This window comes from Felis catus, chromosome B2 (genome assembly GCF_018350175.1).
Source record: "Felis catus isolate Fca126 chromosome B2, F.catus_Fca126_mat1.0, whole genome shotgun sequence".
Classification (NCBI taxonomy): domain Eukaryota; kingdom Metazoa; phylum Chordata; class Mammalia; order Carnivora; family Felidae; genus Felis; species Felis catus.
In genome coordinates, this window is record NC_058372.1 from 2950290 (window position 1) to 2973893 (window position 23604).

The 23604-nt window shown below is 47.9% G+C and overlaps 5 non-coding genes across 5 annotated transcripts; 1 reads left to right on the forward strand and 4 right to left on the reverse strand.

Annotated features, from left to right (window-relative positions):
* Positions 1-2776: 2776 nt before the first annotated feature.
* Positions 2777-2848, reverse strand: TRNAQ-CUG. Its single transcript has one exon. It is a non-coding gene; the product is annotated as a tRNA-Gln (tRNA).
* A 5192-nt stretch (positions 2849-8040) lies between these two features.
* Positions 8041-8122, forward strand: TRNAS-UGA. Its single transcript has one exon. It is a non-coding gene; the product is annotated as a tRNA-Ser (tRNA).
* Positions 8123-11745: 3623 nt separating this feature from the next.
* Positions 11746-11817, reverse strand: TRNAD-GUC. Its single transcript has one exon. It is a non-coding gene; the product is annotated as a tRNA-Asp (tRNA).
* A 367-nt stretch (positions 11818-12184) lies between these two features.
* TRNAS-AGA lies at positions 12185-12266 on the reverse strand. Its single transcript has one exon. It is a non-coding gene; the product is annotated as a tRNA-Ser (tRNA).
* A 6091-nt stretch (positions 12267-18357) lies between these two features.
* TRNAS-AGA lies at positions 18358-18439 on the reverse strand. The gene has a single exon. It is a non-coding gene; the product is annotated as a tRNA-Ser (tRNA).
* Between the last annotated feature and the right edge of the window lie 5165 nt (positions 18440-23604).

A 23604-nucleotide genomic window follows, 5' to 3' on the forward strand; every position in this document is an offset into this window, starting at 1 on the left:
CACTACATTAAATAATAATGCTATGGGGCGCCTGGGTGGTTCAGTCGGTTAAGTTTCAGCTCAGGTCATGAGCTCGTGGTTCGTGGGTTCGAGCCCCGGATTCTGTGTCTCCCTCTCTTTCTGCCCCTCTCCCACTCATGCTCTGTCTCTCTCCCTCTCAAAAAAATAAATAAACATTTAAAAAACAAAATATAATGCTAATATTAATTGATTTTTTCAATAATCTTTCTTTCTTTCTTTCTTTCTTTCTTTCTTTTAATCCTAGCATTTAATATCCCTTGTTACAAATGGTTATTGTGTGGCTTCGGCAAGGGACTCAGACAAACACTGATTTTACAGTCATTTATCATTTGCCTGAATTATGACTTCAATGAACTTTGTGTTTAATCTTTTCTCATAATAAATAACTCTACTCTAATTTGACCCTGATCACAATGTCCCATTTCTTATATCATTGCTGTCTATAATTTTAGTTTCATTTTGTTACTACACCTGAAAAGGTAGTAATTACTAATGATATTGTCTTATGCATTCACTGCTTATTTAGATTTTCTCGTGTGTTTCTGAATGTTCTTGTTCTTTATAATTTTTGTATACCATTCGGTCATTCCAATTTCTTGTTCATTAATTTGCTCTCACTTTTGTTGTCTCTACTGTTGAAACTATATATTTGAGCTTTTAGTATCAATGAATAAATTTCCCCTCTCTGATTTTATTTTTTTATTATTTATTAAAAGCGATCTTTTTCATAATTTACTTCTTAATGATGTAATTCTATTTGCTGTGCTTAATAACCTTCTTTAGAATATATTCTGCTAATGAATCATGACAGATGAGAAAACTACTGGGAGAAGAAAAGTCGGGCAAGTTACGAAAAAGGAATAGTAGGTGATAATCATATTGCTGAACATAGTGCACTAATATGGCGGAGACTTCATAGGTTAGGAAGAAACGCCTAGCTATGAACTGCGCATGCTCAAGACGGCAGCCATAACTCAGTCCCCAGCCTCCCGTGCAGCTAGAAGACAGGCCTGTGCCCTCAGCTTTGCCAATCAGATGTCTGAAAGCAAGATCTCGTCCTTCAGAAGAAACAAACCGATGGCAAAAGTCTTATGCAGAACTGCTTCCCGGAAACAGTAAGTGTAGGTAGATATTTAAGCTGTTCGCGCCAGCAATAACCTACTGTACCTGGAGACATAGTTCTGCTGGCAGTGAACTCTAGGAATTAAGGCATTATGAGTAATTAGGAGAACGGGGTAGTATAATATAGAAGGGCGAGTGATTATTACTGTGCCCAAGCCTTTGGAGGGAGGGAATGACAGCTGAAAGTTATAAATTCCAGCTAAATGCGTGGTTATCGAATCGTGGATTTTCTCTGCCCTAAAACAGTTTCAATTTCCCATGACTCCAGAGCTGACCTAAGTCAAAACCAAATTCATATTATGTATAATTATGTGAGTTTCCCATTAAAAAGATGGATGAACTGTGGTATATTGACACAGTAGAGTATTATGCATGAAAGGAGGAGTGAACGAATGACTGAATGAATGGCAGCTACTTGCAACAAAAATAACAATTAATTTTAGCAATATGTTATTAAGTCAAAGAGTAAGACCCATAAGATCATTTATAGCCTGATACTCTGTATCTTGAAATTAAAATATGCAATTTTTAGGGACGCCCGCGTGGCTCAGTCAGTTAAGTTTCTGACTTTTGATTTTGGCTCGGGATCCGGCCTCACATCGGGCTCTGTGCTGCCAGTGCAAAGCCTGCCTGGGATTCTCTGTCGGCCTGTCCCCTGCTCGCACTCTCTCTAGCTCTCAAAATAAACTTTTAAAAAGGGCATTTGAAAAGCTTATACCCATTAGCAAATATTAAGTGAAAAAGTATATACACAGTTTTTAGGAAGGCAGTAGATGAAATAAAAGGAAAGCACTTTGGGATTACTTCTTGAGGATCTCGGGAACTTCCTGGTCTTGCCTGAACTTATGGCATACGCAGACATTCACCAGAAAAACAACCAGCTTGCAATCAGAACGTTCAGTTTTATGAAAATAAAACGATCGCAGAGATGTCCTAGGATGCAGTCTGAAAGCCCCGTGATTTCTCTGGAACATATTCGTCACCGACAGCAATTCTGTGCGGTGGATCAATGTCATAGAAACGACCAAAGGAACACCGCGGAGATACTTAGAAAATGTATCTGAGTCTTTATTTGCTCTGTCCACAGTGCTTCAAGTTTACGTGGGCATCATCCAGTGGTGTTCAAATATCTGAGACAGTTCAAGAAATCCTTTATTTAAAGTATGAATAGATTTTCACAAGTCTTCATTTCTCCGTGGAAAATGAAACACCTCGGAAGTCTGGTCATCGTACCTACTGGACATTATGAAGCCTCATTCTCTCTGGGCAGAAAAGTACTGTGCTCAAGAGAATCTCTTTTCTCCCTCAACTCTGTCGCATCCTTTTGACCCTGCACCAAGTGAGCTCAGGGCATTTTATAGAGCAATCAATCAGGAAAAGTTCAACTCAACTCAAAGTTACGAGCGTCACAGAATATCTGTTAGGTGGGAGAGGAAAATGGGGAGAAAGAGGGAGGTGGTTCTGCACTCCGAACAAGATGGCAGGGAGGCAGTGGGGTCCACACAAGAGTTTGTGTCATCTTCCCCTTCTAGATCACACTCTGGGTTTCATGTGAACCGGGGACTCCCTGACGATCATTCCTAAAAAAGAAAACTTTAAAAAAAAAAAAAAAAAAAAAAGGATGAAAACACTTAGGTTCCACCGAGATTTGAACTCGGATCGCTGGATTCAGAGTCCAGAGTGCTAACCATTACACCATGGAACCCCACAGCCGCTGTCGCTGACAGCTCTCCTTCCCGACAGGATGCATCCCCATTTGTGGCTCAGGTTCCCCGGAAAAGCTGACATTTGCGCCCTGGGCAGGTATCAGCCTGCCTCCGTGACGCAGGCCTTTCCTCGCGCGCACCGGGCTCTCGGCGCAAAATTCCGAAGCAAATCGGTTTCTAGGGACAGATGAGACAGGTCCTGCTTTTTGTCGCCCTCTGCCCTTTCTGCAGCTCGCCCCCCACCCCCAATCCGGGCCCGGCCGCCCCCGCCCGGCTGCGCAGACGCAGGTGCAGCGGCTCCCCCTTTCCCGAGCTTCTCAGCAGCAAGACTCCCTGCTGTCGCGGAGGAGATCCTCCCCCCCCCCCTAAAAAGGGGGGACGGTAGGGGACCGAAGCGATCTCAGACTGTCAAGCTGAAGGGCTGAGGACGGAGCGAACCATCTTTCCTGAGAGTAAGTAATCGCCAAGTTCCTGCAAGACGGAGGTCAGTCCCACATCAGAGAAGGTATGGGGGCTGGTACCAGTCCCTGGGAATTGGTTTAAAATGTTCGTGCTCATTCACGGGCATCTTATATCTTCTCCCCCAACAAAATGCTGCTGAAAAATTCTTCTCTTCTTTCCCAAGATAAAGAACTCATTAGAGCAAAGATTCCTGGTATATTTCTTTTGCCTCTTGCTTCCAGATCATATCGAATAAAATCTGAGAAGCCTCTTTCCCACAAAGGTGCCCCTAGATACATACATATACCATTTTGCAAACTATGCCAGGTGTTCATGGACCCCAGGCTATGAATATTCTGCATCTGGAGATTCTCTTATGTCGCCTAACCTGATCTGTAACTGAATAAAAACAAATCCTCTAAGTAGAAATGAAGCATCACACTGCTGAAGGAGAACCACCTTTTAATTGTGACTAAAATTTTCATTAATCTTTGTCTTGCGAATGAGGTCAAAGTTGTATCCGTGACTGAAGCCCAAATACTAGCTGGACTGGTTCTCAGGGGGCTGTTGGGGTGCAGATTCCCGAGAAGGCAGTCTGGGGACTCACACATAAGTAGGTCAGATGGAATGGGGACGGAAGGGGGGACGGGCTCATCTTTGTCGTGGGGCAATCGCACCTCTACTGCGTCCTCTCTGAGAAGACCCCTTACATTCTGACCTTCTCCAGGAATCGGTAAAGAAATTAGCATGTAAATGGAAGGCAGGTGCCCGACAGCTTTTTCTCTCTTGACTGTCAGTGAGTTTTCCAAATCCTGTGTCATTTGAACCTAGTTTCTAGGCCTGAGCCTGGGTGGCCAATGGGTCGAGCATCTGACTTTGGCGGAGGCCATGATCTCACAGTCCATGGATTCATGGGCTCGATCCCTGCATCAGACTTTGTGCTGACAGTGTGGAGATTTTGTTTCTCTCTCTGCCCTTCCTCCTCTCACACTCTCTCTCTCTCACACAAATAAACATTTTTTAAAATTAAAAACAAAATAAACCTAGTTTCCTTGGGCTTTTTCCTGTCCACTCACAGAGGTACTGTTCCCCCCAGTCATAGCTATCTCATAAACCATATTCCAGCTGCTTCCTGAAGATTAAGACATAAAGTAGAAAGGATCTCAGAGGAAGATGCAGAAAATACAAATAAAAATGGAACATTATCGTCAAATTAAAGCGAATATTGACTGAATAAAACAATACGAATGTCTTCTGGAGGAGAAAATGAATGTAGAATTTAAATGCACACAAACAGGGGCCCCTGGGTGGCTCAGTTGGTTAAACGCCGGACGGACTTGGACTTCGGCTCAGGTCATGATCTCACTGTTCGTGGGCTCGAGCCCCACATCAGGGAGCTCGCTTCAGATTCTGTGTCTCCCTCTCTCTGCCCCTTCTTGGCTCAGGCTCTGTCTCTCTCCCCCTCAAAATAAATAAACATTAAAAAAATCAAGTGCACGCAAACAATGGCATTTAAATCAAGAGAGGAATGAATAGAATTAAATTTTTCTAACATTAAGTCCTTTGCATTGTCTGGAAAGATGGTAACATAAGAACTGTTGGGTCAGGACTATATGTGGTGATCTCTAGGCTCACCATTGAAAGAAAAATTAAAAGAACATGCAGATTGATGTTGGTAGAGAGGAAATAATAGAATAACATAGAACTGTTCAGTCAACACAAAAGCAGACAAGATATAAAAGGGGGAACATAAAAGGACAGGGTAATACACGAAGTGGGATATATCAGAAGGGACAGAAAAGTACACAGAGTAGGATGATCATTTCAACCCCAAACATATTCCGTAATCTGTTGACTGGGATGGGGCGGGAGGGGGCTGCATCTATTTCCAGACCTGTGTGGGGTCCCGGCATGTTCTCCGCGTGACAAATCACTGCTGTGTGCACGTGGCTTTCATCCACCTCTGTACGTGCACGTTCACGAAGAGAGACAGAGAGTTACACACACACACACACACACATACACACACACACACGCCCTTCTAGTCCCCAAGTGGCAGTATTTTCCAAGTTGTTTCATTGTGATTACGCGTAGATGAGAAAAAATTGTGGCGGCGGGGGGGGGGGGGTCCGAGTGGTCTCCCGTATCTTCCGAGCAGCTGGTTCGGGGCCGGTTTCCTGCCTGCACCCTCACACGGGAGGGAGGTTCGTGTCTCTCCTCCTTTTCACCGCGCCAAGTTCAAGTTTCATCCCCATGACGACCGCTAGGGTGACTCTGGCTCAGGCCCACAGGGATCGCTTTCTACTCCGCGTGAAATCCACGGGGCGACGGGGGCAATGAGGTGGAGGGCCCAGGAGCAGGGCACCTTACAAAGCTGCCCCAGCCCTCCTGGACGCGTGCCCCCCTCCAGCTGCATTGTTGAACAACTGGTCCATTTTAATTAATAATAAACATCTTTTCCTAAATAAACAAGGCCAAGAGCAGAAGACCTTGCTTTGCAAAGGCTTTGCAAACACGGAGCTCATCTGTTCCAGGGCATTTTGGCGGTTTTTGTTCGGCGCCGATTCTGGCGTGGCCCAAGGAGACAAACGCCCTCCTCAAAACAAACCGAGACGTTCGTTCGCTGAGGACTAATTGTCAGAATCTGCACATCAGCGTGGCAGTCTCTGCGGCCACCAGCCTCACCTTCGTGGCTACTTTAGGACTTCAATCTCCCAAATTATTTCTCCAATTATTATTATTATTACTATTATTATCAATTGTTATGATCATTTGCCCAATATTGAGTTTTAAAAGCCAACTGGATTGACGTCTATTAAAAAAACCCAACAAAACCCAAAATGAACATGGCATTTTTCTGCACTAAATCCTCTCTCAAGTGAACTCACATTTCCTGCTTTTCCTGCTTTTTCCTGCTTTTTCCTGCTAGCTCTTCGACCTGGGGCCGGACACTTAATCTCTCTGTGCTTCCTTCCTTCCCAGGAAAACTGGGCTTCACGGCCATGGTGGACAAGTAGTCCCCGTGTGCCTCCAACGTTTGGCTACTGAGTGATACTGAAGCCTTGTACCTGGAGAATACATCTTTCTGGCTCCAGCAATAAAGTCACGATTTCTGCTTCTTCATTTTAAAAACACTTGAGTCATGATGTGTACTTCATGAAAAACACAAGGAAAGAAATAACCCACAACCCTCAAACGCCTAAGCTGTACCATCACCCCCTCCCATTTTTGGAAATGCTTTAATTATAACTAACAGCATCACAGGTGTCTTTGCACATAAATAATTTCTTTTAGTTTGGGTTCTTTCCCTAGGAGAGTTTGATCCAAAATAAGTTTGCTGTGGAAGGAGGTTAGCCATTTGTGTGGGCTTCCGCGGTGGAATGTGGGAGCGAGTCCCGAACAAGGATCTTGTTCCAAGCACCCCGGGAAGGGAGCTGGCTTGGTGGCCCAGAACTGCCCTAACAAATTACCAGAAAGTGAGTGGCTTAAAGCGACAGAAATGTATCTTCTCACAGCTCCGGAGTCCAGAGACCCGAATGCACGGTGTCTCCAAGGTTGGTGTTTCTAGAGGGACCGAGGAGAACCTCTTTCATGGCTCTCCGCTGGCCTCCTAGGTTTGCAGCCGCTTTGTTCCAACCTCTGCCCCCCCCCCTTACGTGGGCTGTGTCCCCGTGTGCCTCCAAATCTCCTGCTCCTTATAAGGACACTATCATTGGATTTAGGGCCCCACCTAATCCACAATGACCCCATTTAATAACTTGATGGCATCAGCAAAGACTTTTCAAATAGTCACATTCACAGGTGGGAGGAGGGACAGGATTTCAGCGGATCTTCCTGGGCGCCAGCCTTGGACCCACTGCGGGAGCACCTGTCCCTCCGCCCGCCCTGAGTGAGAACAGATGCGGGAGCCTGAGGGCCTCGGCGCGCAGGGAATTCTCCCGACCGGATCAGCAAGTCTGGTGACTGTGCTGTGAGGGAGCTTTGACAAAGCACTTCAATCCCCAGTTCTCACCCCTGTGGTCCCTAAATTCTGCACTGAGAGAAGAACCCGGTTCCACGGGGTGCCGCTGAAGGCCGTCTCTGCGCGCGGGGACAATCCTATTACTCGAGCCAGACGCGGCCGCGCTCACACCGCCCGTGTGTTAGGGGAGGTGCATAGGGTCCTCCCCGTCCGACCTGCGTCTCCCCATCCAAGGGGCCTCCCTCCCGGGGCAGGCGAGGCGCAGGGACCCCCCTCCCGGGTGGTCTTCTGCACCTGCTCCCTCCCGCCGCACCCGCGCTCCCGTCGGGTTTCAACCTGTTCTTGGAAAGCAGGAAAGCGCAAAGCAGGTGAAGGCCATCGAGGTATTGAGGTTTTAGTGGCGGGCGCCGACAGCAGACGCCAGCAACTCGGAGTCCTCCCAGCGCGCTCCCAAGGCCACTGGCACCTGCACATCCGAGGCCGCCGGGACCACCGCCCGCTCCGCAGTGACCCCGCGGACGCGCGGCCTGCGGTGACGAGGGAGCGGACTCCGGGCACGGACAGTCTTCCCTGAATCCCACCCGCGCCGCCCGATTCCCTTTGCTGCCGGGTGACCCCCGCACCCCAGACTGAGAGGCCGCGCGTGGCCGCAGACCCGACTCCCGCACAGCGAGCCTCCCTCCCCGCGTCGCATCTCGGCGTCGCGGCGCGTCCAGGCAGGCGCAGGACGGCCTGGTGCTGCGAGGTGGCCCGCCTTCAAAATCGCTGGCAGGAGGCGACCGTCAGCAGGTAGTCGTGGCCGAGTGGTTAAGGCGATGGACTTGAAATCCGTTGGGGTCTCCCCGCGCAGGTTCGAATCCTGCCGGCTACGGTTTTGCCCTTGGCGTCCGGGTCCCCTTCCGGGCTCGCCCTGCCTACCCTGCTACCCATTTCTCTGGGTCTCATAACCTCTTCCTCCGATGCCAAACAGTCGCAAAGGGGTGAGTAAATCTGTGAGGGTGTGGACGTCTTGACTTGAGGAAGGCCGTTTCTTTTTCCACGGTTATGGCTCATAGCCAACTCGGGGTCGCTGGGCAGCAAAGTCGGACCCCCATCTTCTGGAGACGAGGTGTTTTCCTTGCTACCATCTGCGCTAGGGAACTCAGGCTTTGTAAAGCAGTATTTACTCTAACAGCTACCAATGTTTGAATCCTTACTATGTCCCAAGCACTGAATTTGGGATTACCTGCATTAGCTCATTTAATCCCATAGCCCTATCATGTAGGTAACATAAGTTCCATTTTACAGATGCGGAAACCCGAGATTGAGTCGCCCAACACTGCACAGTCAAATGCTAACTAGAGCAAGGACTTTCTTAAATGCAGTTGTGAAGTCACTTTTCACAAATATTGCAGGGTTAGTGGCCAGCAACTCAATCCTGGTGTAGTTCACACGTAGGAATGACGTTAATATCAGCTGGTATTTATCAAGCGCCCATTACATACAAATCTCCAAGCGCTTTGTGTATGTTAGCACGTAAGATCCTTACAACATTCGTGTGAAGTGAATTGTATTCATATCCTCAGTTTAAAAATCTGGAAAGGGACACCCATAGGAGTAAAATAAGTTGGCCAAGGTCACGCAGCTAGTAAGTGGCAGGACTGAGTTTGAACTCTGTCTGGGTTTCTGTCTATACCCAGGGAGCCAGACGTTGGTGCAGGTGTGGGGGCAGCTCAGCTTGCTTTCACTGCTGTTGTCTACACTTGGAAATTAATGTTACTGCCTGACTCTCTTATTCAGATTTTGGCCTCCATAGATAAATCTAAGTGGTTGGCCGGGAGTATGAGTTGTTACCCACTGTGTGTTAAGTGTTTTGTTAGCCCAAGTGTAGGGCGGATCATTCAACAGCAATGAGGTTTTACCTGTTTTTGAGTGATAGTAACTGATTGTTATTGTGGTTTCATATGAATGACCGGTTTATAAAGAGCTCTGCACCCATTAAACCTTCTCAGCGTGAAAATTCCAGGGCCCAAGAGTGGGAAAAGTTGGTTAAACCACAAGAAGTGGATATTTCTAGTTTGAGAGTAAGAACAAGATCCACGTGGAGCCCCCTCCAAAAACCATCAGGGAAAAAGCCTGCCGATTCTGGCAAACTGGGTGTATTAAACTTACTCCACAAGTTAGAGTCTCAGACTGGAAGAGTCTCAGTGTCTCAAAGAGGGAAGTTAGGGAAGGAGACTTATAGGAGCTTTAGGGACCAGGATTCGTCACAGGATGACTTTAGAGCAAAATTACTAATGGAGATCTGTGGTGACACTGGTCTGAGGACGTAAACTAAGTAAATGACCGGGGTAGTCAATCGTCTTATCTTTGGAACGTGAGTGCCTGTGGAATTACTCTTACCATGGTATTACCATGAGATTTACAGATAACATGATACACAAAGAAGTTGAACTTAGAGTTTCTCTTGCACATCGAGGTCTGATACACTTTATCCATTGAGTGTGTCATAGTATCGCATTTGCAAGTTTGGGAAAGAAGTGGGATTTAAAAATAAAAAAAAGTGAAAATCAGGTCAGTTAGAAAAAAACTCCCAAACCTAACAGCACAGGCTCTGGCCGGCACTCACCGGGTTCAGTATCTCCACCTTACAACTTAGAGACTCCAGGGGAGAGTTCTCTGGTCCCAGCCCTCTCTTGCTACCTTCTCCTGCACATCCGGGGACCAAGGACACTTACCTGGGCCTTATGGTTGATTCGGGAAACAAAGTATAAACTCAAAGGCTCCGTGTTCTGATTTGCATGCAGGAGAAAGTGGAAAGGAAAGGTCCAGGTAGGAACAGACCTTTTGTTTGTAGAGGAACAAAATGAAACAAAAAGCCAACACACACACACACACACACACACACACACACACACACCCCTTCACCACTCTTGAAAATCAGCCCCAGATGTCAAGGCATTTCTTAAAGTCCACCTCCTCCACGGAGGCATCTGGAATGTTCCTAGTTTGGGCCACAACAGTGCTGCCGTGAATATTCTCGTGCGTGTCTTTCAAGGCAACATCAGTCGGGGGTTTTGCCGGGCAGATGTCGTCTGGGATGGAATCGTGGAACCGCCGTAAGTGTGTATGTTCAAGCTTTAGTCCTGTGATGCCAAAGTACTTTTTGCAAGTAATCGAACCCACAAATGAGAGTCCACATCCTTGTCTTCTGTTATTTTATTTGAACGTTTCTAACGGGCAAATGGTTGTGCTGGTTAGTTTTACGTGTCAACCTGCTGGGCCGTGTGGTCAGTCGTGATTCTGGGTCTCCGCGACGTTTCTGTGAGGGTGTTTTTGGATGAGATTCACGTGGAAATTGGTGGACTCTGAGCAGAGCAGATTGCCCTCCATCACGTGGGTGGGCATAAATCCAACAAAAGACTGACTTCCCGAGCAAGAAGGCATTCAGGCGGCAGACAGCCTTCAGACTTGCCCGGCTGCCTGGGTTCTTCTGGGTCACCGGCCCGCTGTCCGCTCTGGAGATTCTGGGCTTACCAGCCTCCATAAGCTTGTGACCAATTCTTCCAAATAAATCTCTGTCTCTCTAGAAACACGCCCTATCGGTTCTCTTTCTCTGGAGAGCTCTAACGAATGTAGTAGTGGAATCTAATTGTTTTACTTCTCACTTTTTCTGGTGAGGTTATTGGTTATTTTGATGCCCTTTTCTGTGAAGGACCCGTTGGACGTTTGCCCATCTTTTCTGTTGGACTGTGTGTTTCCTACTCATCTTTCTTATTCGCATCCCTGTGTATGGAGAGCCCAGCTAGGCTACCCCGGGGGGGGATTGCGGTCTCAGCATCCACGTTCTTGGGCCGAGGCCCGCAGGGACGGGAAAGGGACACCAGGCCCTCGTACAGGTGTGTGCCCTACACCGCAGCCCGCAGGGTCACAGCAAATGTACGTTCCTGCCATGACGTCCCCAAAGCGCTCGTGATCAAGTCTCCCCTGCCTCCCAGGGCCATGACATTGCGCTCTCCTTAGATTAGAGCCCTGTGGAGCTCCCCCAGATCCCTCTTCTGGTTCGAACCGGCCAGTCCAGCCCTAGCCCTGGAACCCCCCAGAGCACTGCACTCATGGGCCCTAATAAAGGCAGGTCGGGTTGCTCTATCTGCCTCGACCTCCCGACGCGGCGCTCTGAAGCGTGGGCGCCCTTCCTCCACCACCTGTGAGTAATGAACTTCTCTGTCGTAACTTCTCTTGCGGTCCGCCGTTGAAGCTTGCCCGGACTCGCCAACCGGCACCGAGCGCTCCCCCTAACAGAGGCTGATTGAACAAGGTCAAGACGGCGCGCGGGGCTTCTGCGTCCTGGACCGCGTCTTCTATCAGGCAGGTGCGCCGGGAGGAGCCGCGGCGGCGGGAGAGCGCTTCCCGGTCCCCGCCGCTCACGGTCGCCAACCGGGTCGAGCTCCGCAGCTCTCCGGGCGGCCAGGGATTCCAAAACAGGCGGGTGTGGACGCAAAAGGACGCTCCGTGCTCCCCGTCGGGGAATCGAACCCCGGTCTCCCGCGTGACAGGCGGGGATACTCACCACTATACTAACGAGGAGGACGCGGTAGCACAGTCCTGCAGATCCCATAAAGCCAACCCCGCCGCCCGCGTGCTCTGGGCCCCGAGGGCGGCGCGCGGCTCGCTCCCGCGACCCCTGCCGGCGACCCCGCCCGCCCTGCCGGCCCGACGGCGCCCGCTCCCCGGCCGGGCTGCCCCGCCGCGCTGGGGGACGCAGGCGGCCGAAGCGGCGACCCCGGGCCGCTCCAGAGCTGCCCCGAAACCGGGGGCGCCCGCGGCGCGTCCCCGAGACCTCCGCACCTGCTGCGCCCTCGGCACAGCCGCGCCCCCTCCGCGGGGCTTTGATTAAAAAAAAAAAAAAAAAAAAAAAGGCGGGGGGTGTCCCGCTCGCCGGAAAAGGAGCCGCCGTAGTCGGCAGGATTCGAACCTGCGCGGGGAGACCCCAATGGATTTCTAGTCCATCGCCTTAACCACTCGGCCACGACTACACGACGCTCGGCCGCTTTTTTCAAGTCGTAGACAGCGCGGCGCCCAAGCCCGGCTCGCGGGCCCGGTGCACCGCTCGGCCGGCCCGGTGAGCGGAACGCGAACCCGCGGGGAGAATGGGGGGCTGGCCTGTAAAACGGTACGGATTAAGAGGGCCCGACCTCTCGTGCCGCCCGGGCAGTCGGGAGCGCGGGGAGGAGAGTCCTCACCGCGGGAGCGTCAGTGCTCCCAGCAGACGAGTGAGTCCGGCACGAGGCGGCGGTCTGAGCCTGGGCCCGCGCGGGGTCGCACCCGGGGTCTGCTTTCTCCGCGCTGGAGCGGCCCCCACTGACCCCGCGGCCTTCCGGGGTCCCGGGAGTGGGAGACGCCGTGGCTTCCGTGAACCCTCCACTCGGACCGAGGAAACGGGGCAGAAACAGCCGCTTTGCGTGGTCACCAAGGCCGCCGCATCGTTGTTGCAGAACCAGGCAGCGGCACGTTGGCCAGGAAGGCAGGACGGTGAGGCCGGCCCGATCACCGGGCACGAGGTAGCCCGTAAAGAATTGGATCCTCGTCGTTCTACTTGGAAAACGCGTGTGAACCTTAGTACCCATAACAGCACGTACACATAGCCCCCATGTATAGAAAGCGAAACCCCAAATTAAGCAAGTACATTTAAAAAAAAAAATCTCACGGGACACTCGCCAATCTAACAAGAGAGCAAAGATGTGCAAGTGAAGTGAGGGTAGCTGTCTATTTCGATCACTTTTGTTTTCCTTAAATTTTTCATAGGAAGCATTGCTCTCTGCGTTATTTATATCACCGGAAAATATGAAAATGGAAAGCCAGGTTTAAATCAATATGCCACTGCGTACCCTTACGTTAAAAACCCGGTGTGTGTCCGAACACACACACACCAGAAACAGCAACAACTACAACTAGACGTGTGTCAACAGAACACCGAATGCTAACTTCCCTGTGTGTGTTGGAATCGTAGCTAGCCTCGTTTTCCGCTTTCAGCTTTTCTCTCGCTTTCAAATTTTCAGGCCAAGTATATGCATTTCTTTGTACTTGGATGTAAAGGGTCCCCACACGTCCTCTCAAACTATAGGATGATTCTATTATCACTTGCCATGTGTTTGAAGGAACAGGGAGAGGTGTGGCATGGAAATTGATCTGGTGGAAATAAGGCAAGGATCTACGGGCTACGTATTTCATCTTCTAGAAAATGACTTCCAATTGGTAACTCCATTGAACCCTCAGAACAGTCCCACGAAGTGCCAACACCCACGCGTACAAAGAGAAAAATGTGCAGGTAAGAGACGTTCATGAATCCACAGGGCTACTGAATGTTGGAATGAAAGCATGCAGTCTTCGTGTTTCCTTGGGGAGAAACACGAGAAATGACCCCCTTGAGAACTGAAAAGCAATAATCACTTTTCGGGTCCCGTGGATAAACCCCATTTGGTCGTGGCATATCATGCTTTTTAAAAACTACTTGATTTGGGTGCCTGGGTGGCTCAGTCGGTTGAGCATCTGACCCAGAGACATGGGATTGAGTCCCATGTGGACCCTGCTGGAGAGTCTCTCTCCTTCTGTCCCTTTCCCACACCCACACTCTCTCTCTCTCTTTCAAAAAAGTAAAAATATTACTTAATTGAATTTGCTAAAATTTGTTAAGGATACCTGCAACTCTTTTCATGGGGAATATTGGTCTGTGATATTTTTTCTCAACTGTCATTTGGTTTTGATATCAGGGTAACGTTGACCTCATAAAACGAATAGGAAAAGTGCTCCCTCCTCTTCTAACTTTTGGAAAAGTTTATGTGGACATGGTGTTCTTCCTTCTTTAAAGGTTTGGTACAGTGCACCAATAAAGCTCCTTGTTGGCCTGGATTTTCCTTTGTGAGGTTTTTGATGACAAATTCTATGTTAAATAGATTGATGGCAACTTAGATTAGTTGTTCTTGAGTGAGCTGTAGTTTGATCCATTTGACCTAATTTATCACATTAATTGACATAATATTATTCATAACATTATTTTATTGTCTGTAGAATCTGGTTCCCTCTTTCTTTCCTGGTATTGGTAACATGTGACTTCTTTCCAGATCAGTCTGGTAGAGATTTGTCAATATTATTCAACTTGTCAAATAACCAGATTTGGGGGTTCACTGATTTTCTCTACTGTTCTTCTGTTTTGTTTAATTGAATTTTGCTTTTCTCCTTAATATTTCTTTCTGCTTATTTTGCATTTAATTTGCTCTTTTTTTCTAGTTTTTTTTTTAATTAAGTTTTAAATTTTAATTCCAGTATCGCTAATCCACAGTGTTATGTTAGTTTCAGGTTCACTTTTTCTAGTATCTTGGGGTGGACTATAATTCACTGATTTAAGAACTTTTATAATATAAGCATCTCTTGCTAGAAATTGCTCTCTATACAAAGCTTCAGCTGTAGATGTTTTATGTTTTGTTTTTACTTTCTTTAAAAAAAATTTTTTTAATCTTTGTTTTTGAGAGACAGACAGAGTGTGAGCAGGGGAGGAGCAGAGAGAGAGGGAGACACAGAACCTGAAGCAGGCCCCAGGCCCTGAGCCCGACGCGGGGCTCGAACCCACGAATCGTGAGGTCATGACCTGAGCTGAAGTCGGACGCTTACCCGACTGAACTACCCAGGTGCCCCTTGTTTTTATTTTCTTAATAAAAAACTTAAATTTCCCTTGTGATATATTATTTGACCTGTGGGTTATTTAGATGTATTGTCTTTAATTTCCGTTACTGATTTCTGGTTTAATTCTGTCATGATCAGAGAACATATTTTCCATGATTTCACATCCTCTTAAACTTACCAAGATTTGTCTTATAGTCCATAATACAATTTGCCTTGGTGAGTATTCAATGTTTCTTGAATATAATATATTCTGTTGTTGGATAGAAGGTTCGATAAATGTTAATTAGGTCAAGTTCATTGATAATGTTGTTCAAATCTGGCATATTCTGACTGACTTTCCTGACCGTTGTGTTCTACCAATTACTGAAAGAAAGTGTTAAAATCTTTAACTGTATTTGAGGAATTTTTCTCTTTCTCTTTGCAGTTTCTCGGATTTTGCTACATGTATTTTGAAACTGTTATTAATTGTATACAGATGTAGGGTTGTTGTGTCCTGAAGTATTTACCCCTTTACCATCGTGAAATGTCCCTCTTGATCTGTTTTCCAGCAGTAAGGTGGGGTGCTTTTTTTCTCATCCGTTTTTCTTCTCCCAGGTATCCGCGTTAGTCACTGTCTGAAGTCGCTTGCTGTCTGAAGAACACTGTGTTGTATACCGTATTCCGTTTTCCAGTTTAAGGTGGACGAGTATGTCTGGTCTCAGGTGTTCCACAATGCTGCAGATCACAAGTCCTTCCGGCACTGGCCGCTTCCAGCCCACCGATCTGACTTTAAATCTTGGCGGGGTATTCGCCCATTCCTTTGTGTGGTTGCTTAATCATCTTTTTCTTCCGTGACCCTCTTCTTGAATACAGACATTTCGACAACTAAATTTATTCCTGGTCAACACGTGAGGGTTAACGCTTAGTGCAAGTCCATGAAAAAATAAGGGCGGTCAGTGTTCAATGGCAGAAGCGGACCCCCCCCCCCAGGATGGTTATGTAAATTTCATTTACAGGTATCGATACGTAGAGATAGACAGATACATGTGTACACATGTAGATTTGTAGAAGCCGGTTGAATAGTCCACATAAATGTTGAAGTGCTGAAGCTCAGACCCCCCAGGGCAGTTTGACCCAGAAGGGAAGACAGATAAAAAGTGGGTAAGATTAGAACAAGCTGGAACCCACAAGCATGAACTGGATCCCACCGGACGGACTGAAATCTGTGTCAGCTTTGGTTGCCTCAGAACTTGGTGGTGCAGGTGTCCCGCAGAAGCCAGGGCCCTTCATTTAGGGCTAAACGCACACATGTGATCCGGGAAAGGAGGAGGCTGAAGGAGGGTGCAGGGGAAGGGGGGGTGGGGGGCAGTGGCAGACCCAGCTCCGCCTCCTGAGGAGGTAAGTCAGCAGATGAGTTAGAATGAGCAACAAGATGGCTGCTACTTGACCTCTTCCTCCAAATCTCCCCCAAGAATGTCTCCTGGGGACCATCCAATCAGAAACACATAGAAAAGGGAATTCTGGGGAATGTAGTTCAACCTGGCCAAGTTGACACAGATAATGAAGATAATAGGGGCGCTGGACGGCTCAATAAGTTGAGTGGCTGACTCTTCATTTTGGTTCAGGTCATGATCCTGGGGTCATCTGATGGAGCCCCTCATGGGGCTCCGAGCTGAGTGTGGAGCCTGCTTGGGATTCTTCCCTACTCGCACTCTTTCTCTAAAATAAATAAATAAGAAGACAATGTTTTAGTATTTACATATATAATAACCAAGAGCACACTGTCTTAATTAGTATGGATTTATAAGTAATTACATATGTCTTGAATATATATATATATACATATATATATATATAGTATCAGTCTTCCAACTTTGCTATCTTCTTCAATAGCTTCTTGTTTTTTAAGTTGTTCTGCATTTCCAAATGTGTTTTTAAAGCAGTGAGTTAATTTCCATACAATACATAGAGATTGATTGGATTTTATTGAATCTATTGATCAATTTGGAAATAGTTGTCATCTTGATAAAATTGAGTCTTTCCAGGGCACCTGGGTGGCTCCCATGGCTGAGCATCCGGCTTGATTTCAGCCTGATCTCACGGTTCATGGGTTCGAGGTCGAGAGTTGGGATTCTCTCTCTCCCTCTCTCTTTGGCCCCTACCCTGCTTACACACATGCTCTCTCTCAAAATGAATAAACAAACATTTTTTTTTTAATTGAGTGTTTCGAAACATAGTATTTCCCTATGTTATGTCTAATGCTCAAATTGTGCTTGGGTTTTTATTTAAAGGAGCATATTGTTAAATTAATTGTTCTATTGCTTTCTTTTTCTTCCTTCAACTTTTTATTTTGATCTAATTTCTAATTTATGGAGAAGTTGCAAGATAGTACAAAGAATTTTCATAAATCCTTCACCTATATTCGCTGTTGATTTATGATATGTGTTTTTTAATAGCTAGATATATAGAAATAAGTTTACACATATATAATTTTTTTCTAGTGTGTTTCAGACAAGATGTCCCTTTACCACTAAATACTTCAGTGTGTATTTCCTAAAACCAGGGACGTTCTCTTTCCTAAGCACAGAACAGTTATGAAATCTGGATTAACACTCTTATTTGATCTAGAAACCTTGTTACTGTTTTGCCAACTGTGCGAATCCTCTATTTCAAGAAAAACAGATGACATTCATTTGTCCTGCCTCCTTAGTCCTTTCGTCTGGAAGAGCGCCCCCATCTTTGTGTTTCATCTCATTGACCTTCAAAGCCTAACTTGGGCAGGTATTTTGTAGAACGCCCCCTCACCCTGAGTTTGATGCTTTCCCGAAAGTTAAATTCAGGTTGTGCGCTTTTAGCCGAGCACCACGCAGATGAGGTCGAGTCCACCGAAGCAGGTCTCTGGGCGGCACAGGATGCTGCCTGTCCCCATCGTCCCCGCTGTCGGGTTACCGTTGTCCTTCTGTACTGCTCGTCGTGACGCGTGCAGCTCGCTTCTTTTGCATCCGATCCGGTTGCCTAGAAAACAGTGAGGCGCAGGAAGACGGACGAGAACTGAGTGGAGCAAGCAGGTGGTCGGGGGCCCGGGACCGGCGGGAAGGCCCCGCCGCCAGGGGGCGCCCGCGGCCCGGAGACCGCCAGCCCGGGCGGGGGCGCACGGGGGGCGCGCGTGGCGTCCTCCCGCGGGAGCGCCGCAAACCGCTCAGGGCCCGGGGTCCCTCCGCGCTGGGTCTGCGGGGCACCCGGGCCTTGTGCCCCCGCCACCGGGCGCGCCACCCGCAGGAGGAAACCCAGGCGGCGTCGCCGCAGAGAAAAGCTTGTTCGGTGGGTTTTGCGGGGTTTTGCCTGTGAAGACCATGTTTTAAAAAAAACCGCCGCACGACGGGAGCCCGGAGGCAGCGAGAGGGACGGAGCGGGGCCCTGGTCACCAGGGCCGCCCCGCAGTGCCCGCGGGGGCGCAGAAAAACACGCCGTAGTCGGCAGGACTCGAACCTGCGCGGGGACACCCCAACGGATTTCTAGCCCGTCGCCTTAACCGCTCGGCCACGACTACCCGCGGGCGGGAGCGCACGGCCCCGCTTCCGTGGGCCGCGGCGGCGACGCGCACGATCCCTCGGGAGCTCCGCGGGCACGCTGCGGCCGACCCCCGGGACCCCGGAGCGGCGGTGCCACCAGCGGTCGCGGGTGAGTCCGGGCTTCCAGGACTTCCGGGCTTCCACGCGGGCTCCAGGTGGGTTCAGGTGGGTTCCCGGTGAGTTCTAGGCGGGCACCAGGCGGGCACCAGGCGGGCACCAGGCGGGGGACTGCTTCCTTGGCTTTGTGCCCCGGGCGGAGGGCGCTCAGAGTTCTGCATCCCCTCGCCGGCAGGTTGCTAAGCCTCTTGTTTCCCACTCGGCGTTGACGTTGGCCCGAGGCCCGGGCTCTTTGTCTCCAGGTTTAACCAACGCCCCGCAGCGTCTGTATTTCCTCTTAGGTTTACAGGTTAGTTTCTCTGGCCGCGTTTTCCCAACTCTCGAAGCGGATTTGGTCTATCCTGCTTAGAAGGGCTTAATCTAATTTTTAAACAGGGAGGACAAGGAGGGGAGGGAGGAGGGCATGGGTGGGGAGGAGGAGGGGGTTCGAGCCGAAGACAGAAGGGGCTTCGGCGCCACTAAACCGCCCGAAGGACTGAAGTATGCGTGGAGGCGGCTAAAGCCATATGTGGCCATAGACTGTGGCCATTACCATGTGACCGAAGAAGACAAGGGGACTCTTGGAGACACCCAGACCTTCTGCAACACCTCCATTGAGGAGATGCCCCTCGGTGTTCCCGACCTGATGTGAGAGGGGCTGTCCTGCGTGGCGGGAAGGGGGGTTGAGGAGGAGCAGGGGAGGGGAGGGGAGGGAGACAGGGATGAGTATCTTGCTATTCTTTGCCTTTTTTTCTTTGAATAAATGTCCCTTTTTTGAGGCAAAACTAAATAGACAAGAGGAGGAGGGGGGAGAGGGGTGACGGGAAGAGGGAAGGGGGTGGGGGGGAGATGAAGGAGGTTCCTCTCCTAACATAAAATCAATTCTAGGAACCCCCCCCCCCGGTTTAATGGAGGGGAGTCTGCTCTGAGGGGAGTATTAAGGGGGGTTTGGGGTAAAGGAGCCTGACTCCGTATTTAACTGAGCAGTCTATTGGCTGAACTGCCTTGCCCATCAAACTCAGTATCAATCGCGTAGTCATTGTTTACAAATCGGGTCACCTTATAACGTGACTAAGTGCAAATTTAAAGCAAGATGGAAGTTGTGATATAGATGTTGCCGTAACGTGTCACATTATGACGCTTTTATTTGGTCCACACGTTTTTAACAAACCTGTGACGTTTTAAGTAAATTCCTGTGGAACTGTCGTTCGAGGGAAGTCAAATACCTGAGAAAAACCAGAAACGTCTCATGCTTTCAAAACAGACAAAACAAACGTGTGGTGTTAGGAATCAGACAGGTGATGGTCGAAGGTACCTGTGGCTGCGAAAGTCCACGAGGAGAACCTGCCCGGGATGCCGAGAATGGGGTTTCTCATTCTGGGGTCCCGGGTACACAGGTGCGTTCCTTTTGTGAAACTTCCTTGAGCTGTGTCGTTACGGTTCACGTCTTTTTCCTCATCACTACTACATTGTGTTGTATGTCCCTAAAGATTTCCTTCAAAAACAAAACCTCTGAAGCTATTGTAAACGAAAGGGGATGAAGGAAGAACACAGACCCCTAGGAGAGTTTGGGACGGGGGGGTGGAGGGAGGTGCCAGCTCTAATCCAACCCCGCGGAGATGGGCTCCCAGAGAGCCTGCGGTTGTCTCTGTCTCTGCAGTCGAGAAAGCAGAAAATCCAGACGCTGCCCCTGGAATGGTTGGTTTCAGACGTCTGTTGCCTGAACCGCGGGGCAGGAATCTGGAGGCTTCTGCAACACCAGTGTACTTTCCAGGGCAGTGGTTCTCAAAATTTGGCACGAGAGCCTTTTGTCATGGCAGAAAGCAAGTCAGCCAGTGACTTGTGCCCCGGTCTCAGAGAGGAGAGGTCGGTGCCATTGCAAGAAAACTTAGATGCTACTCGGGTCCCCTAGAAGCAGTTTGGGAGGTGGTTCAGAGTATTGGGCTCTGGATAGCAGGAGATGTAAAAAAAACAAACCCGGGGCTTAACTTGGCCCTGTGATCAGTGCGTATCAGATAGACAGAAACAGAATCTAAGAAAACACAACAGTCAGAAAGTAGTTTACATTTCTTTTTTTAAAAAAAATGTTTACTTAATTTTGAGAGAGACAAAGAGAGTGCGAGGGGCAGAGGGGCAGAGAGAGGGGGAGACACAGAATCCGAAGCAGGCTCCAGGCTCTGAGCTGGCAGCCCAGGGCCCGAGATGGGGCTCGAACCCACGAGCCATGAGATCATGACCTGAGCTGAAGTCAAGAGTGGGGCCCTTAGCCGACAGAGCCCCCCACGCGCCCAGGATTTGTACTTTTAACCTTCTAGCCTCGGTCGTAAGGGAAGGTTCAGAAAGTGGAACTAGATGCTTATGCCAACCTGCTGTACCCTGTATAGACGTTAAAGCTGAAATGTTCTGCCTTCCCAGGGAATTAAAAATAATGCACCTGTATCACCCTGAGGGGAAGCCTACTGACACCTCGAAAGACGCCCTCACTGTTACTGACCAGTTTTTCAGCCGTTGCCCCAGGAGATTACCCAGATTCCCCCCATCTGAGTTACTGCCTATAGCCTTTTTTCTTACTGATTTTAAGGAGTTCTTTACATATTCTAGACATAAATGTTTTGCCAAATGTGTGTGTGACAAATATCTCCTCCCGCCCTGTGCCTTTTCACACTGTTAATGTTGTCTTTGGATGTGCTGAAGTTCTTAAGTTGAAAGAAGTCCAATTTATCTTTTTTTAATGGGTATTGCTTTTTGTGCTTTTTAAACAGAAATGTTCGTTAATTCAAAGTTCGTGAAGACAGTCTCCTGTTTTCCTCGATAACATTTATTGTTTTAGCTCACATAGTTAGGTCTTGAATACGTCTTGAATTAGTTTAGGGGACAGTTTACAGAGGAGGTCAGTGTCCACATTGTTCTCCTTTGTATGTTGAGCTGACTCAGAACTGCTTTTTGAAAAATCTATCACTTGCCCCATTGAATTGCAGTGACATTTTGTTACATGTGTGTCGTTTTGTGTAGGCGTATCTATTTTGTTGTATCGATCTTTGTATCTGTCCTTATGCCAGTAACACGTTTTTTTTTTAATTTTTTTTAATGTTTATTTATTTTTGAGACAGAGCATGAACGGGGGAGGGTCAGAGAGAGAGGGAGACACAGAATCCAAAACAGGCTCCAGGCTCTGAGCTCTCAGCACAGAGCCTGACACGGGGCTCGAACTCACGGAGTGCGAGATCATGACCTGAGCCAAAGTCGGACGCCCAACCGACCGAGCCACCCAGGCGCCCAAGTAACACACTTTCTTAATCAGCATAGCTTTAGAATAAGTCTTGTTATGTGGTAGTAAAAGTCCTCCAGATTTATTCTTATGCAAGACTTCCTTGACTATGCTAAGTCCTTTCCACTGGCAGTACACTTTATTTGATTTTTAAAAATGTTTTAATGTTTATTTTTGAGCGCGAGAGAGGGAGGGGCAGAGAGAGAGAGAGCGAGACACAAAATCCAAAATCCAAAGCAGGCTCCAGGCTCTGAGCCGTCAGCACAGAGCCCGATGCGGGACTTGAACTCACGAACCGTGAGATCATGACCTGAGCCGAAGCTGGACGCTTAACCGACTGATCCACCCAGGAGCCCCTGAAATTGCATTTTAGAGATGGTCAGTTCTACCAAAAGTCCTGTTTGAATATTTTATTTCAAATACATTGAGTCTGTGTCTTTCAATCTATGAATATGGTATATCCTTTCATTTAGACAATTTTTAAAATTCCCTACACAGTGATTTGGAGCTATTAATGTAGCACTGTTGTACTTTTTAATGACATTTATTACTGTATTTGTTATTAGGTTATTCATAGTTTTCTTGCTATTGTAAGTGACATTTTAGAAAGTTGTCTCTTTTTTTTGCCAGTGTGTATGAAGATGACATATATTTATTTGGATGTTGGGTTTTGTATGCAGCAAATTTGCTATTTTTACTTATTAATTCTAATAATTTGTAGATTTGGGGAGTTTTCCAAGCACCTAATTGTATCATCTGCAAATGATGACAGTCATATTTCTTCATTTCCAATCTCAATGTCTTTAATTCTTTGTTATGCCTTAACTTATTTTATGAGCTAAGATCCCAGTACAACTTTGAAAGCAGTGGTGGGAGTGACCATACTTGTCTTGGTCCCAGTATCTGGGAGAAAGTGTTAAATACCATAATCAGGCTGTTAGATGTCGGATTTTGTATATATGCATCATGGGATTAAGAAATCTCCTTTCCATTCCTAGACTGGTGAACGTTTTTAATGAGGGGTGTTGAATTTTGTCAAATGCTATGATCATTTGATTTTTTTCTCTTACTCTTTGTGATACATTTCAAGTGATTGATGTTTATATTAAACAAATTTCATATTACTAAGACAAACATTACCTCTTCACTTTCAACTCATTGGATCACTGATATTACTGGATCTGATTGCTATTATTTGATTTAGGAGTTTTACATCTAGAATGTTCAACACATAGATCGACCTGGAATTTCCTCTCCAGTAATATCCTTGTCAGGTGTTAGTATGAAGATTATTCGGGCCTCATCAAGAGAGTTACGAATGTTTTTACTTTCTGTTTGCTGAGAGAGTTTATGTATGGCATTATTCCTTCCTCAATGGTTTAAGGTTTCAACAGTGAAGCCATTTTTGCATACTGTTTGCTTTGTCAAAAGGTGTTATAAGCTGAATTGTGTTCCCTCCCAGATGCATTTTTTTAAACTTTTTAAATTTATTTCTGAGAGACAGAGAGGGAGAGATATAGCATGAATGGGGGAGGGACACACACGCAGAGAGAGAGAGACGCAGAACTTGAAGCAGGCTCCAGGTTCTGAGCTGTCAGCACGGAGCCCGACATGGGGCTTGAACCCATGAACTGTGAGATCATGACCTGAGCCGAAGTCGGACAGATGCTCCACCGACTGAGCCACCCAGGTGCCCTTTCCCTCCCAGATTCAGATGCTGAAGACCTAACCGCCACCCCCACCCCAGTGCCCCACCTCAGAATGTGGCTGCGCTTGGAG